The 25,280-nt window shown below is 43.7% G+C and overlaps 1 long non-coding RNA gene across 1 annotated transcript in view; it reads right to left on the reverse strand.

The window, feature by feature from the left end:
- Positions 1 to 13,695: 13,695 nt before the first annotated feature.
- LOC144819880 (uncharacterized) overlaps positions 13,696 to 25,280 on the reverse strand; it is an 80,790-nt gene continuing 69,205 nt past the window's right edge. Inside the window, exon 3 of the long non-coding RNA XR_013607606.1 lies at positions 13,696 to 13,858. This is a non-coding gene — a long non-coding RNA (uncharacterized LOC144819880). The remainder of the gene's footprint in view (positions 13,859 to 25,280) is intronic.

A 25,280-nucleotide genomic window follows, 5' to 3' on the forward strand; every position in this document is an offset into this window, starting at 1 on the left:
GAAAACTATCTTCATACCTCAGAGTCTGCATTTTTGGTACCTGGAGTAAGAATTTATGATTGTACCTCAGATTACGTGTGTGGTATGTCACTGAAATATCTTTGTCAAAAAGGTAGGTTTTGGGCAATAGACAGTATAGCCTTGAATTTTATGTATAAAATTACTGGGAGCCTGTGAAGGTGCATCCTAGTTTTCGTTGTTGACTCTTGTTTTTTTACTTCTATATAAAAGACGCACAGCTGTGTTTTGACCTAGCTGAAAGTGGGTTAGGGGTGTGACACCCCTCTAATACATGGATTATAGTGGGTTTAGGTGGGTCCAGGGGCCTTCAGTCGGGCTGGAAGTGTCTGAGTTCGGGTTTCCACTCAGATTAGCAGCCCTCATAACACAGATACACATCTCTTTCAAACTTTGCAGAGATTGTATACACCCACCCCATCTTCCCTCTCACACAAAACAGGCCAAGAATAGCGAAAGGACTGGATGGCTCTTATGTGATGCAGAGAAGCCTTTTAAATGTAAGACTAATTTTCATACATTTTCTACATCAATGGCAGTGATGGTTGGGAATCTCTGTTCCACACCCCCAAAGCTAACTGATCAAGGTTTGCCCCAGATTAGTGGAGAAGGGATAGACCCCCGAAATCTACTGCTTTTGGTTTGGATGAATAAGGAGGAATTAATAATATGCATGTCCTATTACTTATGAATGATTTTTGCCACAATAGCGTCAATGTGCTTGCAACTGAGTTAGGAGAGGAAAGGCAGGCATGAAATAGGGTGGACATTTGTTGGAGGACAGGAAAGGCAGGCATGAAATAGGGTGGACATTTGTTGGAGGACAGGAAAGGCAGGCATGAAATAGGGTGGACATTTGTTGGAGGACAGGAAAGGCAGGCATGAAATAGGGTGGACATTTGTTGGAGGACAGGAAAGGCAGGCATGAAATAGGGTGGACATTTGTTGGAGGACAGGAAAGGCAGGCATGAAATAGGGTGGACTTTTCCTGGAGGACAGGAAAGGCAGGCATGAAATAGGGTGGACTTTTGCTGGAGGACAGGAAAGGCAGGCATGAAATAGGATGGACATTTGTTGGAGGACAGGAAAGGCAGGCATGAAATAGGGTGGACTTTTGCTGGAGGACAGGAAAGGCAGGCATGAAATAGGGTGGACATTTGTTGGAGGACAGGAAAGGCAGGCATGAAATAGGGTGGACATTTGTTGGAGGACTAGAAAGGCAGGCATGAAATAGGGTGGACATTTGTTGGAGGACAGGAAAGGCAGGCATGAAATAGGGTGGACATTTGTTGGAGGACAGGAAAGGCAGGCATGAAATAGGGTGGACATTTGTTGGAGGACAGGAAAGGCAGGCATGAAATAGGGTGGACATTTGTTGGAGGACAGGAAAGGCAGGCATGAAATAGGGTGGACATTTGTTGGAGGACAGGAAAGGCAGGCATGAAATAGGGTGGACTTTTCCTGGAGGACAGGAAAGGCAGGCATGAAATAGGGTGGACTTTTGCTGGAGGACAGGAAAGGCAGGCATGAAATAGGATGGACATTTGTTGGAGGACAGGAAAGGCAGGCATGAAATAGGGTGGACTTTTGCTGGAGGACAGGAAAGGCAGGCATGAAATAGGGTGGACATTTGTTGGAGGACAGGAAAGGCAGGCATGAAATAGGGTGGACATTTGTTGGAGGACTAGAAAGGCAGGCATGAAATTGGGTGGACATTTGTTGGAGGACAAGAAAGGCAGGCATGAAATAGGGTGGACATTTGTTGGAGGACAGGAAAGGCAGGCATGAAATAGGGTGGACATTTGTTGGAGGACAAGAAAGGCAGGCATGAAATAGGGTGGACATTTGTTGGAGGACAGGAAAGGCAGGCATGAAATAGGGTGGACATTTGTTGGAGGACAGGAAAGGCAGGCATGAAATAGGGTGGACATTTGTTGGAGGACAGGAAAGGCAGGCATGAAATAGGGTGGACATTTGTTGGAGGACAGGAAAGGCAGGCATGAAATAGGGTGGACATTTGTTGGAGGACAGGAAAGGCAGGCATGAAATAGGGTGGACATTTGTTGGTTCCATTAACACAGTGAAGGTTTTTTAAAGAGCGGGCGGAGCGTTGCTGCCTTCCAGCCTCAAGGAAGTAGGGAGCCTTTGTAAATGTCTCTCACCAAGGTGGTTGACAAGTTTATATAAAATATTTTGGGCCTTATTTATGAAGGCCTTGCGCCGCCGGTGCGTCACTTTTAAAATGGGAAAAAGTGACACACCGGCGGCGCAAGGCCTTCATAAATAAGGCCCCTGGTGGGGTAGGGATGCAGTTGCGAGCCTAAGGGATTACTTTGTGTAATGAGTACAGTAAAATCTACTTCTGAAATAGGGATGAACATGTCTAGTGTGGGTGTCTTTTTCTCTCTTATAAGCAGATATATACTATTTTGCAGGCGTATGTCTACACAATATGTTCATTTTCATTTTCTGTTCTAATTTTCTTGATTTTTTTCTATAAAATAGCTTGGCAGTTGCTCACAAAGGATGAAATAATGTCAATTTTGGATTACACGGAGTCCTGTAATTTATCTATGATTTTAAATTACTTTGTGGATAGCTTCCGGCTGTTTTTAGGTGACCGGTGAAAACAATCTTTTTTGCACTTGTGATTTGTTTTGGTGTACCTTTGCTCAGGTTAGATACTCCAGTTTCAATTGATGCTCATAGGAACACACCAACATCATTTTGTCTTGCAAAACTCCAATTTACCTTTTCAAAGTTCTTCAGATACCCAAGGGTTTATTATCTTACATCCTGGATTGCAGGATAAAAATTATCAAGATCCCGAACAATGTTGGCGTTGAGACAGTTAAGTAAAAAAGTTGAGAATCAAGCGTAGCAAAATTATTTTCCATAATAGACTTAGGACAGAAGGCTTTCCACTGACGTACTATATTAAAACTGCCAGTGAGTCTTTTTGTAACTGGGAGGTTAACTGAGAAATTGAATGGGACATAGAAATAATCAGTCCAACTTAAAGGCAAAGAGTCTTGGACTTTGAGTAGGGCCCAATTAGAAACAAGCATTAGCAAAGCTAATAGGTCTTGCCTTTGCAAGAGTTATTGGCTTTGCCAATGTGTTTTAGCGATGTTCTGCACCAGAGTGGCTACTGTTCAGCATGGCTTAAAGTTAGTGCCGTAAAAGAGAGTGGTGTGGCATGGTATAGAGTGGCACGTCTTAGAGTGGCATAGGGAAGAGTGTCGTAGAGTGATTTGGCGTAGAGTGTAATGGAGTAGAATGACGTGGCGTAGAGTATCACAGAGCGGCATGGCGTTGAGTGTCATGGCGGATCTGGGCTTGTGTCTATTACCCTCAAGAAAAGCCAAGAATCTCGGTATCGTGGTGGATAATAAACTCACCATGGGGGACCAAGTAAAAATGGTGACCTCAGCGTGTTTTATGGTCCTCAGAATAATCAAGAAAATTAAGTTCTTCCTGACGGAGAGTAACCTTAGGACTATGGTGACAGCATGTATAATGTCACGTCTGGACTATTGCAACAGTTTATACCTCAATGTTCAAAAACATTACATGAACAGGTTGCAAATGGTCCAGAACGCGGCAGCTAGAATGCTGACCAGAACACCTAGGGTTGCCTCTGTCAAATGAGAACTTAAGAAATTGCACTGGCTTCCAGTACAAATAAGATCACGCTTTAAAGCACTGTGTATTGTCTGTAAAGCCGTCAACGGGACAGGTCCTGAGTTTCTTAAATGTAAACTTTCATGGTATGTCTCAGGCAGAATACTACGGTCGACGGGATCTGAACTAGTAGTGCAAGTGGCCCCTTTTGAAAAAAACAACTGTGGAGGCAGAAGTTTTGTTCATTGTGCCTCAAAAGCATGGAATGAACTTATGTTCCAACTTAGAAATGCCCCAGATCTCATTTCCTTCCGTAAGGGCTTGTAGACATGGTTTTTCTCTCACTATTAGGACTTATGCTCCTCAGGTAGCCAGTACTTAACGCCAGGACACCCTAGGGTAACTTTGCGCTCTATAAGTATAAATAACATAACATATCATCATCATCATAATTTTTTGTAAAGCGAGTGGCTACCAAACAACAGACTTCTCAGCGCTATCAGTGTAGTTGGAGTGAGTGAGTTAAAAGAAAAAAAATTATATAGCTATAAACTGGGAAATAGATAAGCCTTCAGCTTCTTTCTGAAACTCATATGGTTTTCATCAATTCTTAGGCCAATGGGCAAGGAGTTGCAAAACGTATGTGCAAGATATGTGAAGGACCAGCCTCCACTTCTTGCTCTCTTGGTACTGGGAACAACAAGAAGCTCAAGATTATTTGACCCAATGTGCCTATTGGTAGGATAGGGGATGGCCAATGGATAGAGAACATGTGGGCCTATGTTGTGCTTTGCCCGATGTATGATGCATAATGCCTTAAATTGTACTCTGCAACTTATGGGCAGCCAGTGAAGAGAATGTTACAGAGTGGTGTGAAGTGCCGTGGAGGGAGTAGAGTGCCTTAGAGTGGAAGGGCAATGGAGTCGATTGCCCTTGTAACTCTCGCGGGTATTCACCAGCTCAAGACTTTTTCTATATGGGGAGTTAGGTCCTGGGACATGCAGTTGGATGGACCATTATTAGATAAGCGCAGACTGAGCCCATTAAAGGTTAGGGTTTAATCCCTTCGTATTAATCATGTAAGACGGACCACATTCAAAGATGGCCACCATGCATGATAACGTATTGAAGACTACAAATAGACACTAAAAGATGGCCGCCGCACTCAGAGACAGAGTCAGTGAGTCCCGGTTAGCTGAAGAAAGAGGTAAGCTGTTGCTGAAACAAGTGTCCAACTGATTTAAAATACGTAGCGAGTAGACCCGTTTATTTAAAATTCACATTCTCTTTTTAGAGATATCGACAATGGCCCCCGGAAAAAGATACGGATAAACAAACGTTTATCAACACGAAGATTGGGTGGTTCACGCGAACCTATTATCAGGTATGCACCGTAGTGTGAGTGCGAGTGAAATGCAACTACTTTAAAAAGAGATCAGTTTCTCTAAAAAGTATTCTGCCTTATGTCTTTAATCCAGGAGTTTGCAAAAATAGTGGCCAGTTGTCGGAAAGATCGTAAGAGCGGGTCGAACAACTACAAGAGGATAATTTAGCACCCGCTTTAAGAGTAAACAGGTATGCTTTGACCAGCGTGGCCGTTTTGGAAATGCAAATTTAGATAAAACATTCAAAATATAATTTGTGACTTCCAGGAAGAAAATTCCGGAAAGTGATCAAGAAAAATATGTGCGCACATTCATTAAGAAGCACGCTTGTGCTACGGACACCAGCGGCAGGTATGTCCAAGAATTGACTTTGGCATCTAGGATACTTAGCGGCTTGCCCCTACAGATTGTGATGATAATCCACACTTTTATTGTAGGTAGCAGAGTAGTAGGATCCCCCTGCTCCTAAGAAAATAAAGCGACCCTGTGGACCGCTCCCAGCTGGAAAAACAGGTAAAATCTTGATGTAAAGAAGCAAATAAATGGGTTACTATTAGGAAGAGTAGTGAACTAAACAATGTTGTTTTTATGTATATTTCACAGACAAATAGAAAGAACAGAGCCCTGATGAGAACCCGAAAATTGATGTTATAGGGTTCGAAACGCGTCGGCACATTTAGAAGCAATTGACTTGGAAGTCCAGTAGACTAACTAATTAATGTGTGGTCTTTCAGAATGACTTTTCTTTGAATATTATCTTACTTTTCTCCTACATTAGTTTGTAATGGATGAAATATCTAGTGTAATGTGACGTAGCTTTGTTACTAGGTGTGATTATAGAACACCTCTTAGAAATTGATGTCTGTTGATGAAATTGTCTCTATGTATTGTCGAATTGTCAAATATATGTTGATTTGTATTGTATATTAGTGTGTAAATATGTACAGTGCTTTTCTCAGATAAAAAAACAAAATAATGAAAACTAATGAAATAAAATAGGTATGAATAAAGTGTACCTTACAAACTTAATGGATATTGGTTTGTAGTGCTCAAACTTGAGACACAAAAGAAATGTGCAGATGGTATTTTTTGTGTAAAAAGTAGAATAGAGCAGGGCAAGTTTTCATGGAATGGGAGGCGTGTAGAGCACCGCAGAGTGGAGTAGAGTGTCATAGAGTGGAGTATCATGGAGTGTAACACTGTAGAGTGGAATTTTGTAGAGTTGTCTACAATGAAGTGGCATAGAGTACAGTGGTGCAGAGTAGATTGTTGTAGAGTACAGTGGCATAGAGTGGATTGGTTGTAAGTAAAGTAGTGTAGAGTGCATTACTGAAGAGTGCAGTGACATACAGTAGAGTGATAAAGAGTAGAGAGGTGCAGAGTGGAGTGGCACAGAATAGACTTCAGTGGATCAGAGAGCAGTGGCGCAGAGCACAGTGGCATAGAGTGCAGTGGTGAAGGGTAGAGTGGAGTGGGGCAGGGTAGACGTAAGTGGAGCAATGCAGAGTAGAGTGGCAGAAAGTGTAGTGGTGTAGAGTTTATTGTTGTAGAGTGGAGTGGCATAGAGTGCATTGGCATATAGTGCAGTGGCCTAGAGTGGTACAAAGTAGAGTAGAATGGCGTAGAGAGTAGTGGCATAGAGTACAGTGGTGCAGAGTAGAATAGACTGCAGGAGTGTAGAGTGCAGTGGCCTTGAGTGCAGTGGAGTGGAGTGCAGTGTAGTAGAGTATATCGGCATGGAGTGCAGTAGTGCAGAGTGGATTGGTTTTTACTAAAGTGGCATAGAGAGAAGTGACTCAGAGTAGAGTGGCATAGAGTGCAGTACAGTGGAAGGATGCAGAGTAGAGTAGCAAAGAGTGTAGTGGCATAGAATGCGTTGGTGCAGAGTGCAGTAGAGTGGCATACAGTTGAGTGGTGCACAGTAGAGTGGCATAGAGTTCAGTGGTAGAGTGTGCAGTGTTGTAGAGTAGAGGGGCGTAGAGTGCATTGGTGTCAAGTAGAGTCACGTAGAGAGTGCATTGGAGAAGAGTGCAGTGGCATAGAGTGGTGTTAAGTAGAGTAGAACGGCATAGAGACTCGTGGCGTAGAATATAGTAGTGCAGATTAGAATAGAGTGGCATAGAGTGCAATAGCATAGAGTGCATTGGTTTTGACTGAAGTAGCTAGAGTGCAGTGGTTTAGAGTAGAGTAGAGTAGAGTGGCATAGAGTGCAAAAGAGTGGCGTAGAGTGCAGTGACGTGGAGCGCAGATGTGTAGAAAGGATTGTTTCAGAGTAGGGTGAAGGGCTGTGGAGTGGTGCAGGGTAAAATGGAGTGGTGCAGGGTAGAGTGCAATTGCATCAAGTAGAGTGGCATACTGTGCAGTGGCGTACAATAGAGTGGTGTAGAATGCAGTGTTAGTGTGCAGTGGTGCAGTGTAGAGTGGAGTGGAGCACGACAGATTAGAGTGGCACAGAGTAAAGTGGAGTAGAGTGGATTAGCCGAGAGTGCATTGGTACGGAGTGCAGTGACATAGAGTGGAGTGATGCAGAGTAGAGTGGCATAGAGTGCAGTGATGAAGGATAGATTGGCGTTGAGTACATTGGTGTAGATTGCAGGAGAGTGGCATAGAGTTGAGTGATGCACAGTAGAGTGACGTAGAATGCAGTGATGTAGAATAAAGTGGCATAGAGTGCATTGGCGCAGAGTGCAGTGATGTAATGTAGTACAAAGTAGGGTAGAGTGGTGTAAAGAGCAGTGACACAGTTTACAGTGGTGGAGTGCAGTAGAAAAGAGTGTAGTGGTGTAGAGCGCAGTGAAGTAGAGTGCACTGGAGCAGAGTATACTGGCATAGAGTGCAGTAGCGCAGAGTGCATTGGTATTGAGTAAAGTGCCATAATGTGTAGTGACATAGAGTGCATTGGTGTAGAGGGCAGTAGAGTGGCGTAGAGTTGAGTGGTGCAAAATAAAGTGTAGTAGTGCAGAGTAGAGTGATGTAGGGTTCAGTGACAGTGTTGCAGAGTAGAGTGTCATAGAGTGCAGTGATGTAGAGTGGCATAGAGTGTATTGGTGTAGAGTGCAGTGACGCAGTGTGGTACAAAGTAGGATAGAGTGGTGTAACGAGCAGGGGCACTGAGTACAGTGGTGCAGAGTAGAAAAGAGTGGCATAGAGTGTAGTGGCTTTGAGAGCAGTGGAGCAGAGTGCACTGGAGCAGAGTATACTGGCATAGAGTGCAAAAGCGTAGAGTGCATTGGTTTTGAGTAGAGTGCCGTAGAGTGTAGTGCCATAGAGTGCATTGCTGTAGAGGGCAGTAGAGTGGCATAGAGTTGAACGGTGTAGAGTAGAGTCCGTTATTGCAGAGTAGAGTGAAATAGGGTTCAATGACAGCGGGTACAGTGTTGCAGAGTACAGAGTCATAGAAGGCATTGGCGTAAAGTGGCATAGAGTAGAGTGGTTTAGAGAGCAGTGGTGTAGAGTACCGTGGTGCAGAGTAGAATAGAGTTATGTTATGTTAGTTTATTTTTATATAGCACTAATTCACCGACAGGTCTCTAAGAGCTTTTAGAGAGGGAGAGGCTAGGCCAGTTGGCTGTCGCATCAATGACAGCGGAGGGAGGGGATAGTTAAAAGATATTCAAGGCCTCCTTAAAGAGAACAGTCTTGAGTTGCTTCCTGAATGGGAGGAGTGCAGGTTCCATACGAAGGTGATCCGGCAGCTGATTCCAAAGCTGTGGGGGTAGGAAAGAGAGGGCTCTGCCCCCTTTGGATACAGTGTTGCAACGTGGAATATACAGGCAGCAGGCATGTGATGATTGCAGTGTACGGCCTGGAACGTAGTTCTTGAGGCGGTCTTTGATATAGGTTGGGGCATTTCCATAGATTCCCTTATGGCTAATACAGAGGCCTTTAAACTTCGGTCTCTGGTTAATGGGAAGCCAGTGTAGCTTACATAGAAGAGGGGTGGCGTGAACACTTCTGGGAAGCCTAAATATCCTCCTGGCTGCGTCGTTAAGCACCACTTGTTTCTTATGGATGAGGCCTTCGGGAAGGCCGATGTAAAGGGCATTCCCGTAGTCCAGTCGGGAGACAATAGTGGCTGGCACAATCCTCTGAAGTGATATCATTAAGAGGATAGGGACAAGTTTCCGAAGCTGTCTCATGAGCTCTATTCAGGTTCCGACCACTGTGGTGACTTGGTTTGCCATAGATAGTTGGGAGACCATTTTAATGCCCAGACTTTTCACGAATGGTGCTAGTGTGGGGGTGTTGCCCGGGTTTTGGGAACAGAAGAGATCGTTCCAAGGGTTGTTTTATGTTGGGATCAAAAGGATTTCAGTTTTATCTGGATTGATTTTTAGTGAATTGGCTGTCATCCAATTTACTATAAATCTAAGGATGTTTTGCCCCAGCTCCTGGGTATGGGTGGAGTTGTTGATCCTAAGGATGAGTTGAGTGTCATCCGCGTAAATGAAGATATAACAGTCCATGCGGCCTAGGGCTGCCACCATGGACTGTAAGTATATGTTGAAGAGGAGCGGGAATAGTGCAAAGCCCTGGGGGGCTCCGTAAGTGAAAAAGCCCCTGTCCGATACCTGCTCCCCCTGCTGCATCCTCTGTGACCGACCTGACAGGAATGATTGGCCAGAGTGGCATAGTGGAGTAGAATAGAGTGAAGTGGTGCAGAGTAGAACAGTGTAGAGTGCAGTGGCATAGAGTGCAATGCTTTTGAGTACAGTGGTGTAGACTGCACTGGCGTAGAGTGAAGTGGTGTAGAGTGCAGTGGTTAGAGTGGTGTAGAGTGCAGTGGCGTAGTGTTAAGTGGTGCAAAGTGGCGTAGAGTGGAGTGGTACAGCGCAGATTACAGTGGCATAGAGTAGAGTTGCAAAGAGTGGAGTGGCGCAGAGTGGAGTACAGTCTAATAGAATGCAAGGCATAGAGTGCAGTGGAGTAGAGTAGATTGTTTCAGAGTGGAGTGAAGTGGCACGGAGTGGAGATATGCAGGGTTCAGTACAGTGGTATAGAGTGCAGTGACATGGAGTGCAATGGCATACAGTAGAGTGGCATAGAGTACAGTGGTGCAGAGCAGATTAGTGAGGCGCAGGGTGGATTGGTCTAGAGTGCACTGGCGTAGAGTGGAGTGGCACTGAGTAGAGTGCATTGGCATTGAGTGTAGTGGCATAGAGTGCAGGGCTGCAGAGTGGAGTGGTGTAGAGTAGAGTGGTGCAGAGTAGAGTGGAGTGGCCTAGGCTGGAGAGCTATAGAGTGGCGAAGAGTGCAGTGGCGATTTGCGCAATGGTACAGAGTACAGTAGAGTGGCAATGAGTGCATTGGCGTAGAGTAGTGCAGTGTAGAGTAGTGTTATATTTTAGATCAAGAGGGACCCCAAAAATATTTTGAGAACCTGTATTGTAACAAACAGTGGTTCACTGTGGCTTATAAAGAAAGCAGACAAGAGAAGGTCTGGTCCATATATATTTTTTACCAGAAAATGTGTTAATCCACCAAGGCAACTATATAAGTAGGCATAAAACCGGTATTTCAACTGCAATTGATTTAATCATTGTGCATTTTATATCGCAGAATATTTGAAACATATCAATCAGATAATGTAAAACATTAAAGCTGAAAATTGCGCTCCAGGATATCCCACAGGTATAATATAAGTAAGAAAATTCATGCAGGCAGGATCATACTGGCCTCAAATGTCAGCTGAGTTCTGGTTTTAATTGTTTATAATTCCTTCGAGTCGTCTCCATGAGATTTAAATCAACCTTGTAGGTTGAATAAGTTCCCTGCCTCCCCTGCAGCATGGAGTTTTCACTCTGCAGGGCTAACTTGTGGCCCATTACAAGGTGTCCTCCCTATTGGGACTACCCCAGTTGTAGAGTATTACCATACTTACTCACCAGATACTAGCTGCCCACACACCTTGGGCCTGATTCACAAATGTAAACAGAGACGAAAGTCTAACTTTACAACTTTCGGTATACAGAAAAGCCATTTACGAGTAGTAAAGTTAGACTTTTGTCTAAGTTAAATTTAAGTTTTACTTAAGTTGCACTTAAGACCAAAACTTAGGTTTAAGGTGTGTCCCTTTTATCAAGTTTGATAGACTCACTTGTAGTGACTGAGAAGGGTAGAGTAGGTTTAGGGGGTGTTACTCCATTAATGAAGAGGAATAGGAGACTATTTGAATTTACTACCATTGAGTGATCTAAAGGTAGCACACTGCACCACAACAAGTGAAGTTCTAAACCAGAATATTTAAGGACTTTCTGACCCACCGATTGTTGAGGGGTTAGGAGTTCTTAGACCAGTATGAGCAGCGTTGCATTTGGGAGCAGACTGACATAGACTGTGTGTATCAACGGCACGCCTGCTGCACGGTTGTACTAAGGCCCATTTTGTTATACTCCGTGTCAGGCCAGCACATAAAGCCTAGAGCACACACCAGTTATCAGAAAAAGTCTCCCAAGATGGCTGGCCAATTATTTCAATAATTTAGCTCAAATGACAAAACACAACCAGTAACTAATGCAGGGAAATCAATCAAATTGGTTTAAAAACAAGAAAACAACAACTATTTCCAAAAGCCCCTTGTCAATTCTTCCCCAATAGTGTAAGAATTAACACAATAAAACAATGGAAAGCAGTAAAAGAAGTGGAAAGTTCGTGGAAGCAGCGTTTTCTTTAGTAATACATGTGTAAAGTCAGAGAGAATTAAGAGCATCTCTCCACTTCCCCAGCCTACCCTTCCTACATCTATCAACAGCTTCAACAAGTCCCTCTCTGAACTTCTTTCCACAACATTGCCAAGAGCGCACACTTTCTCTCTTTCTGTATACTACCCTTCTCCCTTTCACTGGACCCTTTTTCCTCCTAGCTCTTTCTATGTACTGCATAGTGTATTGATGCCTATCAATTCAAACACTGTTTAAACATTAGAATCAAGCATGCATACTTTACCCTACACCTCTGTGAGACCCTTCCAACTTTAGGATCCCACCTTACGGGCCCAATTCACAACGGTAAATTTAGACCTAAAGTCTAAGTTTTGACCTGAAATCTAAGGGCCCAATTCACAAAAGTAAACTTAGACCTTCTCCAGAACTGGTCATTTTGCTTCAACAGTCTGAGAGTCCATCCAAGCTCCCCAACCTATTTCAGTGGCACCTGAGGATTTATTGACCAGCTCAGGGGAGCTAACAGGTACACCTTCAAAAGATGGATCAGGTATAACCATCAGGTCAACTCTTTTCTGATAAAATCTTTCAAAGTAAATTTTTCCAACTGGTCTAGAGCTGATGACCTTATCCCGAGGATGTTGTTGACAAACCGATTGCGGTGATATATTACCCATGGTACTAGAAAATGGAGACTGCCATGTCTCCTTGAATCTTTAGCCACTCTCTGGCTGTTGCCTGCTTCTGTCCCAGAAAACAGGATACATTCATCTGTTGCCTTATGAGTAAAAGTGATATCAGTCCCACAACCGTTGATTCCAGATCTTGTGATGGGGTAAGCTGTGATACTTTTCTCAATTTATCAGAAATCCATAAAGCTGCAGAATCTCCAAGACTCTGCCTCTTTCTTTGATACCTTAATCCTCTGACCTTGAATGGATCAACCAGTTGTCCAAGCACTGATGTAAATGCACCTCTTCTTCTTTATGTAGAATGCCAACCAATGGAGTCAGGATTTTTGTAAACAAACTTACATTGCACCCAAGACATGGAGCCTCCTCCTCACTTCTCAAGTTCCGCAAGCAGTTGAAGACCTGGGTCTTTGTATAAGCACCTTGGGGATCATACACCTACTAAAATGCCAAAGACCTTGGAGCCCTCTCGGGTAATTAATGTGCTTTACAAATCAAAATAACATAACTTAACCTTGGAGCTGATTTGATTCCAAATTGAAGGACTGCAGATCGGAAATGTTGATGTTAAACTGCAAATTTAAGGTACTTCTGATGACCATGAAAAGTCAAATATGCATCTTGTAGGTCTATTGCCTCCATTGAATCCTTTGGTAGCACCAAAGGAATGAGTTGTATGTAGGCTGTCCATCTAAATCTGAAACGTCTTTATCCAATGGTTGACTTTTTTCGGGACCATTACTTATCTGAAAGCTCTTAATGCTTTTTGAACTAAGAAGAGTATTGAGGAAAAACTCTGACACCTCTCATCACTCTAATTAACAGATGGATTTACTGAAGCTCAAGCTTTCCTGGAGACTTATTTGTTTGCCGAAACACATCTCCTTGCTTCTAACCAGTGCTAAATGTGTACCAGTGGTTGCCGATGGGGCCACCGGCACTGATTTTTTGGAGACTGGCAATTACTTTTCCTCAGCTGACATTTCCCAAGAACAAGAGAAAAAAATACAGAAAATAGAAAGAAGGAGGAAGAGAAGGGCAGAAATCCTGTCACTAAGGAGGAAAACAGAAACCTGTAAGAGTGAGATAATCGGCCAGGGAGTGTCTGGCAGACATTAAAGATGCCTGAGGTGAAATCAGGACTGCACCCGTTGTATTCTGCACGCTGACATTTTATAGAGCACGTTGGTGTCTGAGCAGAACTTTCGACACGGTACTTATTTTACAAATAAAGAAACACCACGCAGGTTATACAAATTTATTTAAAAATCCACCCTGATGACACACCAGAAACTTTATGTGTGAAAACAAATGAATAGACAAAAAATAACTCTGTCTTATTTCATGTGCAGGTGGCCTTCACAGCACCACAATAAGTGCACCACATGTACAACGTTCTCAACTGTGACCCAACCATCATAGACATCATAGGAGTTGCAGAATATCGCCCCAGCCTGAGCACCGGACTCAGCTGATCCTGTGAAGAAAAAACAAATGGATAGAGGCAGGTAAGTGTATGCTTCTAGAAGGAGGGAGGATTGTGTGGTTTATAGTTTTGTTTAAGGGAGAATGGCCTTGTAAACCAGTCTTGGTAGTCATAGACACCACATTTTGCAATGATTAGAATAAGGAAGGGATGAAGAGGTAATGCAAGTAGGGACCTGTGTGCCTCTGGCCTGAATAACTGGAGCTGGCCATCTCTCTAGCCTGGTAAACCACAAAACCGGAACACCGCATCCCATTACAACGCGGTCATTACAAAGACTGCGTTGTTGCAACGCATGCCATTACTCCGCAAGTCGGAACAATGACTTGCTCTATGGGTCAGAAGGTGTTGGATTTAAAATCCAACAACTTCCTTACTGTTGCACAGACTGGAGTTGGAATAGTAAATTATACTATTCCAACAACCAGTGCCCTCCCTAGAGCAAGTCGTTGTTCCAACTTGCGGAGTAATGGCATTCGTTGTTACAACGCGGTCATTGTAATGACTGTATTGTAATCGCATGCGTAAAAAAAGCACGTGAGGTACCGTGCATATTTCTCTGGCTTGCACACAGTCTCCTGTACTGGTGTATAAACAGGTGATTGCATTATCTAGACAAAACAACTTTGCAGGCCACTGCATTGACATTTACAAGCATTTGCAATGCAATCGATGCTGCATTTGTTAAAGTTAGAGCTATTGGTGTTGTAAATGATATTGTTTTTTATTTAATTTTTTTGTTAGTGGTGGAGTGGATGCATATTGTTTGTAGTGGATTTATGTGGTTTGAACTGGAATTGTAAGTTGTAGAATTGTGTGCGGTGGAAAAGTGTGTTATGGAGTGGATTTGTGAAGTGGAATTATGTGGCATGGTGTGCAGTGGGCTTATATGAATAGTAATTATTTAGTATTGAGTGTTCTGGAAGTATGGGGAGTGGTATTGTATGTCATTGATTGTAATTATATGGATTAGCATTTTGTGTTGAGGAGTGGTATGTAGTGGAGTTTAATTATGTGATGTGCTGTTGAATTTTGTGGCATGAGGTGGAATTGTGTGGTGTGTGGATTGGATGTATGTGGTGTGAATTGGATGGCTGTGGTGTGTTGTGAAATTGTGTGGCTGAGTTAAATTATGTGGTAATGGGGTTGTGAAAAGTCAAAGCATTACACAAAGGAGATATACCCAATCAGCTGAAAATGGCGTTGAGCAGTGTGTGTCTGGTGGCAAATTGTGCATCACACTGATCCAAATATATGACGGAAGCATGATGTGGTAGCGTAATGTCATTTAAAGAAAGCACCTTTTCCCTTAAAATTACCTCTTAAAAGGGCTACTAAATGTATATCAGGCAACTTGTTTTACTACAAAATAGTACAAAAACGTTAGAAATTAGATCGTTGTGCGATTTGTCATTTGTGTTACACATAAATAAAGTGTCTTGATTCTATATAATATTTCCATCAGGGGCCGTATTACACAAAGTGTCCCGAGGCGCAATGGGCGTATGCACGCCCTCTGGGCACTTTGGTATTTAAAGAAGGGGCCGCAGACGCTTTTGTGTCCTCTTCTGTAATACCTATAGCACTAGCATACATAAAGCCCTCATACTATCTTCAGGGGGCTTTTCCTCATTTGCATGGGGGAGTGTCCCATGCAAATAAGGGAATCCCTTTGACTCTGCACCCACAGCGTATTGCAGATGCGGGCACAGAGGCAAAGAAGCTCTCAAAAGGCACACTGACTGTGCGCCAAATAAAAGGTGGCACACTGTTAGTGTGCCCCCTGAGAGCAGCCCTCTGGAGTGGCAAAAGGGGGTCCTATGGATCCCAAGACATCCCCTTGCAGTCGGGTGCAGTGACTCACTCCACCAGCCTGCCAGGGGATCTCTAATCCCCTTTAAAAGTGTAGGCGGATGCCGCCTGCACTGTGAAAATACGGAGTGGCTTCAAAGCAGCCGCTCCGTTTTTCACATGAATGCTTTGCTCCTAGTACAGGGCGAGTTCGTGGCTACCCTAAGGGCAGCACAATCATCATAATAGGGTGCTTTTTTCCTTCATTGCCCTGGGCGCCCAGCACAATGGAGGAAAATGCGACACATGTATAATGCGGCCCCAGATGTCAGAATTACAAAACAGAATGAGCCTCATTTGTACCATCCTTGCTGCTGATTTATTTTTAAATATTTGTAAAATTAATCAACAAATATTTATATTTTTGTTATGCATTAGAAATCATTTAACACTGCCTGTACCCCAGCAAGATTGGCATTTGGTTCACACTACAAACTACAAACGTACTTGACTTTCAAATCAGGGAAAGAAGCAACTAAACACTAATCCCCATGCTAAACAAGAATCAGAAGACATTTCCTGACACTTGACCTCGTGGCAAACAGACTCAAATACAAAATGTAAACGCCTCTTTATTGCTCGTTCACCTTCTGAATTCCTGCAGGGTTATTTTGGATGTGCTGCAGCACCCAGGCCGGACTGGGAACTGAAACCGGCCCTGGCAAACTGCTCTGCCCTCTGCTCCCCCCGGAGGCTGGAGGGGGGTGCAGCCGAGCTGTTTATAAGGGCCGGTTTTGGCCGATTTTGTTACTGGGGGCTGATATTGCAGGCCCCAAGTAACAAAAACAGCCCGCAGGGTCCCAAAATCGGCCCCCACCCTGACGGCCCACCAGGGAAACGCCCAGTCCCCGCTATGGCCAGTCCGGCCCTGGCAGCACCTCTACACGCCTACTTCCAGCGCCCTTGACAGCGAGAGCGAAGGGGGAGCAGCACACCCCTTAAATCGGCTGCACATCCCGAACCTGAACTCGTCATCAGTGCTCCCATGTCACCCACATGCCCAGAGTACAGACTGTGGGCAGAGGGGCCTTTCTGTAGCAAATCGCTGACAACCTGGAAGATTTGCTGTGAGAGGCAAACTGAGCTGCCTCTGGGTACCCACTGCTCCCCACTCACGGACACTCATTTTATCGTTCACATAAGGATGAAAAGAGGAGTTGGCAGGCATTTTGACCAAGTATCCACCTCTCTTCAAATAATTCATAACCTGAAGCCTGGTTCGCAAAAGGACAGTTTCTCTAGAATGTTGTATTTATGTGCGAGCATTCAGCGCATGCAATTCATACTAATATTATAAAGAGAGACACCAAACCTTTGAGGCGGGTAATCTCAGTAACCACAGCACCAATCACAACAACCAATACAGCGTTGGAAAGGGCAGTTGCAGCAGAAGGACATAGGCTATGCAGACGGATAAAAGATTTTATAAATAAATTGAAAAAAAGTACATCATCCGGAAGGCCGAGGTCCAAAATAACATCAAACAGGAAATTATGTAATAATGTGACTCACTATATTGAGACTGAGAGCCTGGAGCCAAATTGATCGTGAACAAGGGATAGGCTATCCTGAAAGCGTAGATTTGTGCCTGCCTGCTTGAGAAACTCCATGCTGTGAGGATTAAATAAAAAAGCACTTAAGTGAAGACAAACGCGAGTTTGTCCCGTTTTTCTCCCAGCTGGGGGAATTGGTTGTGGATTAAATGGTTCTGCCGCGGGGATATACAAACTCGCGAGAGAGCGTTGCAAATTCTGGCGAAAAGGAACCAAGGGGTATCAATATATATATATATGTATATATATATTAAAGCTCCAGAATTTCTCCCAGTTAACAGGAAAAAGAGGCAGCACTCATGGGAATTTAAGCAAAGCGGTGTTCTTTATTTCGCTTTTCAGCGAAATAAAGAACACCGCTTTGCTTAAATTCCCGTGAGTGCTGCCTCTTTTTCCTGTTAACTGGGAGAAATTCTGGAGCTTTAATATTACGCGGCACACCAACGCGTGGCAGCACCCGTCTGCAGAGTGACTCGCTGTTCTGGTGTACCAGGAGCAGCAATATATGTATATATATATATATATATTACCTACTGGCGGTCGCCAGTAGGTATATATAGTTAGGATTTTTTCTCTATGGGATTTTTGAAAATTCTATGTCTAATAACTTTGGCGTTTGTGGACGGAATTGGCTGAAATTTTCAGGAAAATGGCACATTGTGTTTCTGAGCAGCCCCTGAAAATTGGGGGGGGGGGGTTCGTCCAGGGGGGGTTGAGAAAAAAGGGGGGTCCCAAAACGTGTTTTTAACATTGAGTTTTCCATAGGGCGGTTGGCCTCACTTTTAGCCCGAACGGCTGAATGGATTTGCACGAAACTTGGCAAAATTGTAGGGACTGGTAGCCCGATGTGCCTTTTGTAGGTCTCAATATATGTGCTTCAGTGGATTTTGAGAAATTAACGTTTAAAAAAAGATATATATCTGTAACAGCGGACCGGGCAGCGCTCCGGTTCGCGGACTTTTCGCGCAACGGAGCTTTGTGAAGCGAAGCTGATTGGTTCTCCGGCGTCTGTCAACATTCCAAACAGTCCGTAGCGGCCGCCATCTTGTCTCTCGGTAGGATCGAGAGACAAGAGGAGGCGAAAGCGAAGGGGCAAATGACCATAAGGGGGCATAGTAGATCCTCCCTGACCTCTTAGGTTTGATGTACCATTTTGCCAAGTTTGGTGTAATTCCGTTCAGCCATTCAGGCTGTAGACGTATCTAAATGTCAATAATCGAACGGCTGAATGGATTTGCACGAAACTTGGCAAAATATTAGGGACTGGTAGCCCGATGTGCCTTTGCTAGGTCTCAATATATGTGCTCCAGTGGATTTTGAGAAATTAACGTTCAAATAAAGATATATATCTGTAACAGCGCTCCGCTTCGCGTACTTTTCGCGTTACGGAGCTTTGCGAAGCTGATTGGTTCTCCGGCGTCTGTCAACATTCCAAACAGTCCGTAGCGGCCGCCATCTTGTCTCTCGGTAGGATCGAGAGACAAGAGGAGGCCAAAGCGAAGGGGCAAATGACCATAAGGGGGCATAGTAGATCCTTCCTGACCTCTTAGGTTTGATGTACCATTTTGCCAAGTTTGGTGTAATTCCGTTCAGCCATTCAGGCTGTAGACGTATGTAAATGTCCTATGGAAAATTGCATGGGGAAAACACATTTGAAAGTGTTGAAATTTAGAACCAATTAAAATGTTTTTGTATTTGTGTGTGATGAAAGTTAATTGGTTATGTATATATGTCAAATGAGAGGAAACCACAGCCATTTTGTGATACTACTGTCTGAGGTACATTTGTGAGGAATTTTTGGTGGTGAATTTCTGGTGTTTGATTTACACAGTACTAACACTTCTCCTACTTTTAAAAAGGTGAGTTGTTAATTTGTAAGGGGAACTATGTTGTACACTTGAAGATAATTTGAAAAATGTTTTCTGTTATTTATTTGCAGTCCTTCTGTTATACTAAATACTTGATAAAGTTAGTTTTATATTATGTATTACTAAAAACGATAAATGAAAGTGATTATTTTTTTCTGCAATTTACAGCAAGCAATTTCAAAATAAAATGGCTCACAATGAAGAGACCGTGGCAATTTCTTTTGAATTGTCCACTACATTGATTGAAATTGACAGCAGCAATAATGAAATATTGTCACAAGGAGGAGATGACGTGTATGATTTCATTAGATTGATTGAAATTGACAGCACCAATAATGAAATATTGTCACAAGGAGGAGATGACTTGAATGATTCCACTACATTGATTGAAATTGAGAGCACCAATAATGAAATATTGTCACGAGGAGATGACTTGAATGATTTTTTTGATCAATCTGTTGATGGCGAATTTATCGAATGTTTGGAGACCATAGAGTTACAAGAATCATCATTGCAGACTTTTCATGAGGAAATTGCTGATGAGGACATGTTACTAGTTCTTTCAAATTTAGAAAATTCTGAAGAATAAATTTATATTTAGAAATCAAAAATTGTTTGAGACATTATTCATTTTTATTTTTAATTTATGAGGTTGTAGCGAAGTGATTGTAGTATAAAATGAGACTTATAGTATAGAGTGCAACATTTTTATGTTACATGGTAAGTTTACTCATATTTACTTCCCTTCTGCCACTATATTATCTCCAATGTGTATTTGACATCTCTTCTTCATCTCCGGCCTCCTTTCTCTCACTGTGTGTCTCCGATGCATCTTATCGCTGCTATTTTGTGTAATTACAGAAGAGAGTAAAATAAAATAGTTCGGAACGTGAAAAGGGGGCAAAGTAGAGTACCCCTCACCCCCTAGGCCTTTTCAGGCGGTTCCAAAAGGATCAGTTTCTGCTTTCCTGAGAGATTATGGTATGAGTTCCATATACCACAATAATTTGCATTACAACATGCAAGATATCTATCTCCTATTACCAACTTTTGGAGATATTCGCGCTAAGCGCGAATATCTCCAAAAAGTAACACCTGCCCTGAGCAGTTCTTAGCCATGTTATCCAATGGGAGGGGGATAACATGGCTAAGAGCACTAGCTCGGTAATGCATGAATATCGCTGACTTTTTAGCGATATTCATGCATTGCGGCCGTTTATTATCGCATTTGCGATAAACCTTGAAAATAGCAAGGTTTATCTTCGATAATTTCTGACGATGCTTAGCGGTAAAAAATTCGTTGGTAAGCATCGTTAGCGATAAATATCGCTTAACTTTGGTAATATGCACCAACGTCTGTTAACGTTCGATTCGAAGGAAATGAGGAAGTGTTGAAAAACATTGTTTGCGCCATCTTGCCTTTTTTGAAATGCCACACTTTTGTCGTGCACGGCAGCCATTTTAGATGCCTTGACCAGACCCACTCTCTGCACGCTGTCGATTCGTAGCATGGCTCCCCACCCTCGGAAGCATCTTCCCCAGGCACTGGTCACCCCCGCTCTCTGTCTTATGCATGGGCAATAAACCTCCCCCCATCTGCGCTGCTCTTCCCTGAGAATCACACTCTGTGCCCGCCCGACACCTCCCTTTCGCCCTATTCACTACCGCACCCTCTGACACTCCTCTTCCTCTGTGTCCGATTGTCCAGGCTATCAGCTAGCCCTGCAGATGTAGTTTATGGCTCCAGCTGTAAAGAATCACCCCTCTTCAAAGGAGTTATAGTAGATCAAGGCCCACACCCGATGAGATCCGTCACACCACACGTGTTCCTACTATCTGAAAACCATCCTGTATTGTGATTGGGGAGGGGACCGAGCCTGAAGCGGAAGATTCCAGGAATGACTCTTTGTACATCAAAGTTTTTACAATTATGTGTCACATTAAAAATATATAGCACTCCAACAAAGTAGTAGGAATATAAAACTTTAATAACATATAAATATATACAACAAAACAAAAACAGTAAAAACATTTAAACAACGAAGAGACCGTGGCAATTTCTTTTGAATTCCTGATGAGGACATGTTACTAGTTCTTTCAAATTATGAAAATTCAGAAGATGTTGCCTGGGGGTGGGTCGTCAGTAGCAGTCTGTTGTGCGAATAGTTCCAAGGCAGCAGAACGCGCTGAAATCTAGATGGCACGAAAGTGATGTCTAGTAAGTTGCCGCCCAGCAAATAACGGCGTGGGGCGCCGCGGGGGTGAGTGAGTCCAGTAGGCACCACAGCTATTCTTACCGGCATTGCAGAATTACTGCTGGGGACAATGCCTGTGCTGTAGCAGGGTCACAGCAGAAACAAAAAGGATTCTGTTGAAGATGTTGTTGGTTTTCAATTTGAAAACAGTTCTGGTGTCAACTGCTATGCTAATGTAGTGGTTAATGTTTTGTTTTCTCTAGAAAATGTAAAAGAGGGGGAGGTAGTCCAAAGTTCCGTTAAAAGGGCAAAGGAAAGGATCGGTGGTTTGAACTATCAGTCAAAAAGGGGAGGGGGGTGCAACAATTTTTCCTACCGGGTCACACTGTGCTTTCACCGGAACTGAGGTCTGCAGGATTCTAGTAATTCAAAGTGAGGCTGGCGCCAGCATGGGAGCGCCGACGTCCCGCGGATACAGTTTCGTCACTCCACGGGCGATCATGGCAGTCATTCCCCATCGGGGGTCGGAGACTCCCGCGGCTCCTCTAGAATCTTCAAGGTCGTGGAGGACTACGGTGGTGGAGTCAACCAGTGACCGGGCCATTTCTTTATGCTGGGCCCGCTCTTGCCAGGTCGACCGCCATTTTGAGAGTTCGGTAGCTACTGGCGATCGCGGGGTCAAATGAGCGGACGGGCTCCACCCTGCCGGGCGAGACGTTGCAGCATGGCCACAGTGGAAGAACCCTTTTCCGGGCGCCTGGAGCGCTGAGGGTGCAGCTGGGAAGCCTCCACCTGGGGAGGCGGGAGAGGCCTGTTCGCACCGTCTCTCCCTCCCAGTGCACCCCACGGCGTCTCGCTTGAGATTTGTTATGGCCGGACCAGGCGATGAGGACGAGGGGGGGGGGGTCGGAGGCATGTGCAAGACATCCCCCCCCAGTGTTGTCGCAGCCATTATTCAAGAAAGAAGAAGTGTCCCGTCCGTCTTCGGGCCGGGCTTCCGGTGGATGTCGGCCGGACGCCCCTGGCTCTGGCCCCATGAACGGGTTCCTTGGTTTATCGGCTGCAGCCGGATCCCGTCGGCCTCGGCCCCCCGACCGTTGGTGGCCGGACTGGAAGAGCATGTGGCGGGACTACCTGAAACTGTCAAGGGCCACCGCGGCCGGACTGGGAGAGAGAGGGGAGGGTCGAGGAGATATTCCCCCCCCTGCAACTCTTCAGCGTTGTAAAGGCAATCCCCTGGCCGGGTCCCGCTGGCCTCGGCCTCTCCTCCGGCTACACCCTACGTTAGGATCTCCTGGCCGAGGCGTGGCAGCAGGACCCGCCTTATATGGGCTGCTCCCGGCTGGGCGTAGCCGCAACCCTGCCCCACCTTGGAAGTTTCCAGAGTGGGGGCGGATGTTCTACTGACTTGCATTTTCCCTAGTCTATCGATTTTTTTGGCGTGGCAGGCGGTGGGACAGCGAGGGGTGATTTGGTTTCTCTTACTGTTTTTCTGGTCTCTCACCACTGGCATATTTTAACGTTTTCTTGTTTCTAGGACATTAATAGGTTTTATCATTACGTTATGTTATCGTTTCTTTGTTCGTTGTTTAATAAAAGTTCATGTTCATCAGTGGCCTACTGATTTTCGTTTTCCTATTCTTTTCTTTCCAGGTTGTTTCATGCTAAAGTTTCTGTTAACAGGATACAGTGATCACTTCGTTATTATTGCATATGTCCTTTTCACTAGGGGTGCTCTCTGGTCGGGCCAGATGACGTATCTCTAGTAAATGGTCCGGGTGAAACAGGTGCATCAATCAGTGGGGAGTAGATAGGCATGACAGATTACAACGGGGGAGAAAGGTCCGCATTACGTACCCTTTCACTATTTGCAAAGATTTTCCTACGTATATTTGCAAACAGGGAATACCTCCAAAAAGAACCAATTCCCAAACAGTCAATGTTTGGGGAAACAATCAATCAATGAGGAACGAAATAGGCACGACGTGTTAAAGGTTTGCGTTACCTACCCTTCACTGTCTGCAAAGGGAGAGAGAATATTCCTATTCTTCCTCGTTTGCAGGCAGAGAAGATTCTTAAGAGAACCAACTTCGAACAATTCAATGCTCGATTCAAACAATCAACAAGGGGTACTGTGAACACAAATGAACGCCGCTTATGTACATACACATTGGTATTATCAACAGGTTGTTCCTAATGTTTCTATTTTAGGGAGGTCAAAAAGAGATCCCATTAGTGGCCTCCTGATTTTGCTCGATTCCTTTTGTTTTTTTACACGATTTTTCGCTATCTGCAAAGACTAAACAGAGTATTGCGACTCTGTGCTTGTTTGTAAATAGAGAATGAACCAAAGAGAACAATCAATCAAATGGAGAGAGAAGCAGGCACGACGGATTACAACGGGGGCAAAGGCCTGCGTTAACTACCCTTCACTATCTGCAAAGAGAGAGTACTCCTAATAGAAATGAGGGGTGGGGGGCAGCATTCAAAGCAGATCAGTGTGCATAAACACGAAAATGTTTTTACTTACCACGTACTTGACATTCGACAGCTTATGATATTTGCTATTAAAAAACCATTGAAATTCACTGAAAAAACCATAGGTTATAGACCATATATAGTTAGGAATTAGCATTTAAAAAACCTTATTTTACTCACACAAAACCATTGAAATTCCATATATAGTTAGTTGCACTAACTATATATCGCGCACCCGCAATCCACTGCTGATCATGTCACATATTACATCATTCATGACATGGTCAGTGACATCACTGATGACATCACTGATGACATCTCAAATGACATCACTGATGACATCACTGATGACATCTCATTTGACATCATTCTTGTGCTAATACGATAAACCTCTTCAGACTCTAATATAACCTTAGATACACTCAGTGTATACAGACACTCACACACTGCCACTCATCCATGGAGTTACTCACACACCCAGTCAGTCATGCAAAGAAACAATCTCACCTCCATTTCTTCAACTATACAGTTAAACACACCTTACTTATTGAAACATATACTAACACATATTTACTCTATTATACAATCCCTGATACAAGTTCACAATGATCGATACAACCACTCACTCATTCAGTGGCTCTCATGCACAGTTATTTATATATGCCAACTCTCACATGTACTGTGTTTTACATATGTACTTACTATGACATGTAGCATTGAGATATCCATTCACTCATCAATACACTCATGCACACAGTCAACTGCCCATGTAGCTGTTTCCACATGCACTCTTGAACTCATACACCTAGTGAATAAACTGCTCACACATCTATGCATAGAGTCACACACCTTCCAGCCACCCCCACACAAACTCAATCTCCCATAGAAATACTTGGGCAACCAATTAATAACACATATAGCCTCTCGTATAGCTAATGATCAACACATGCAGCAGTTTACATCACAACAGACATAATGATGCACAAATTAAGACAGTTTAGTCACTAACCCATGCATTCAGTGAGACACATTTAATCACTCACTCATACAGTCAGTCACGCACCTACTAAATCCTTCATCCAGACACTTATACATCCACTCATTCTTCAATATGTAAGACATATTTTAACTTTACAGAAACATACAGTCACTGGATGTTGTCATCAGTGATGTCATCAGTGATGTCATTTGAGATGTCATCAGTGATGTCATCAGTGATGTCACTGACCATGTCATGAATGATGTAATATGTGACATGATCAGCAGTGGATTGCGGGTGCGCGATATATAGTTAGTGCAACTAACTATATATGGAATTTCAATGGTTTTGTGTGAGTAAAATAAGGTTTTTTAAATGCTAATTCCTAACTATATATGGTCTATAACCTATGGTTTTTTCAGTGAATATATATATATATATATATATATATATCACGGACCAAATCTCTCCCTTTTCGAAGAAATACAC

This window comes from Lissotriton helveticus, chromosome 2_1 (genome assembly GCF_964261635.1).
Source record: "Lissotriton helveticus chromosome 2_1, aLisHel1.1, whole genome shotgun sequence".
Taxonomy (NCBI): domain Eukaryota; kingdom Metazoa; phylum Chordata; class Amphibia; order Caudata; family Salamandridae; genus Lissotriton; species Lissotriton helveticus.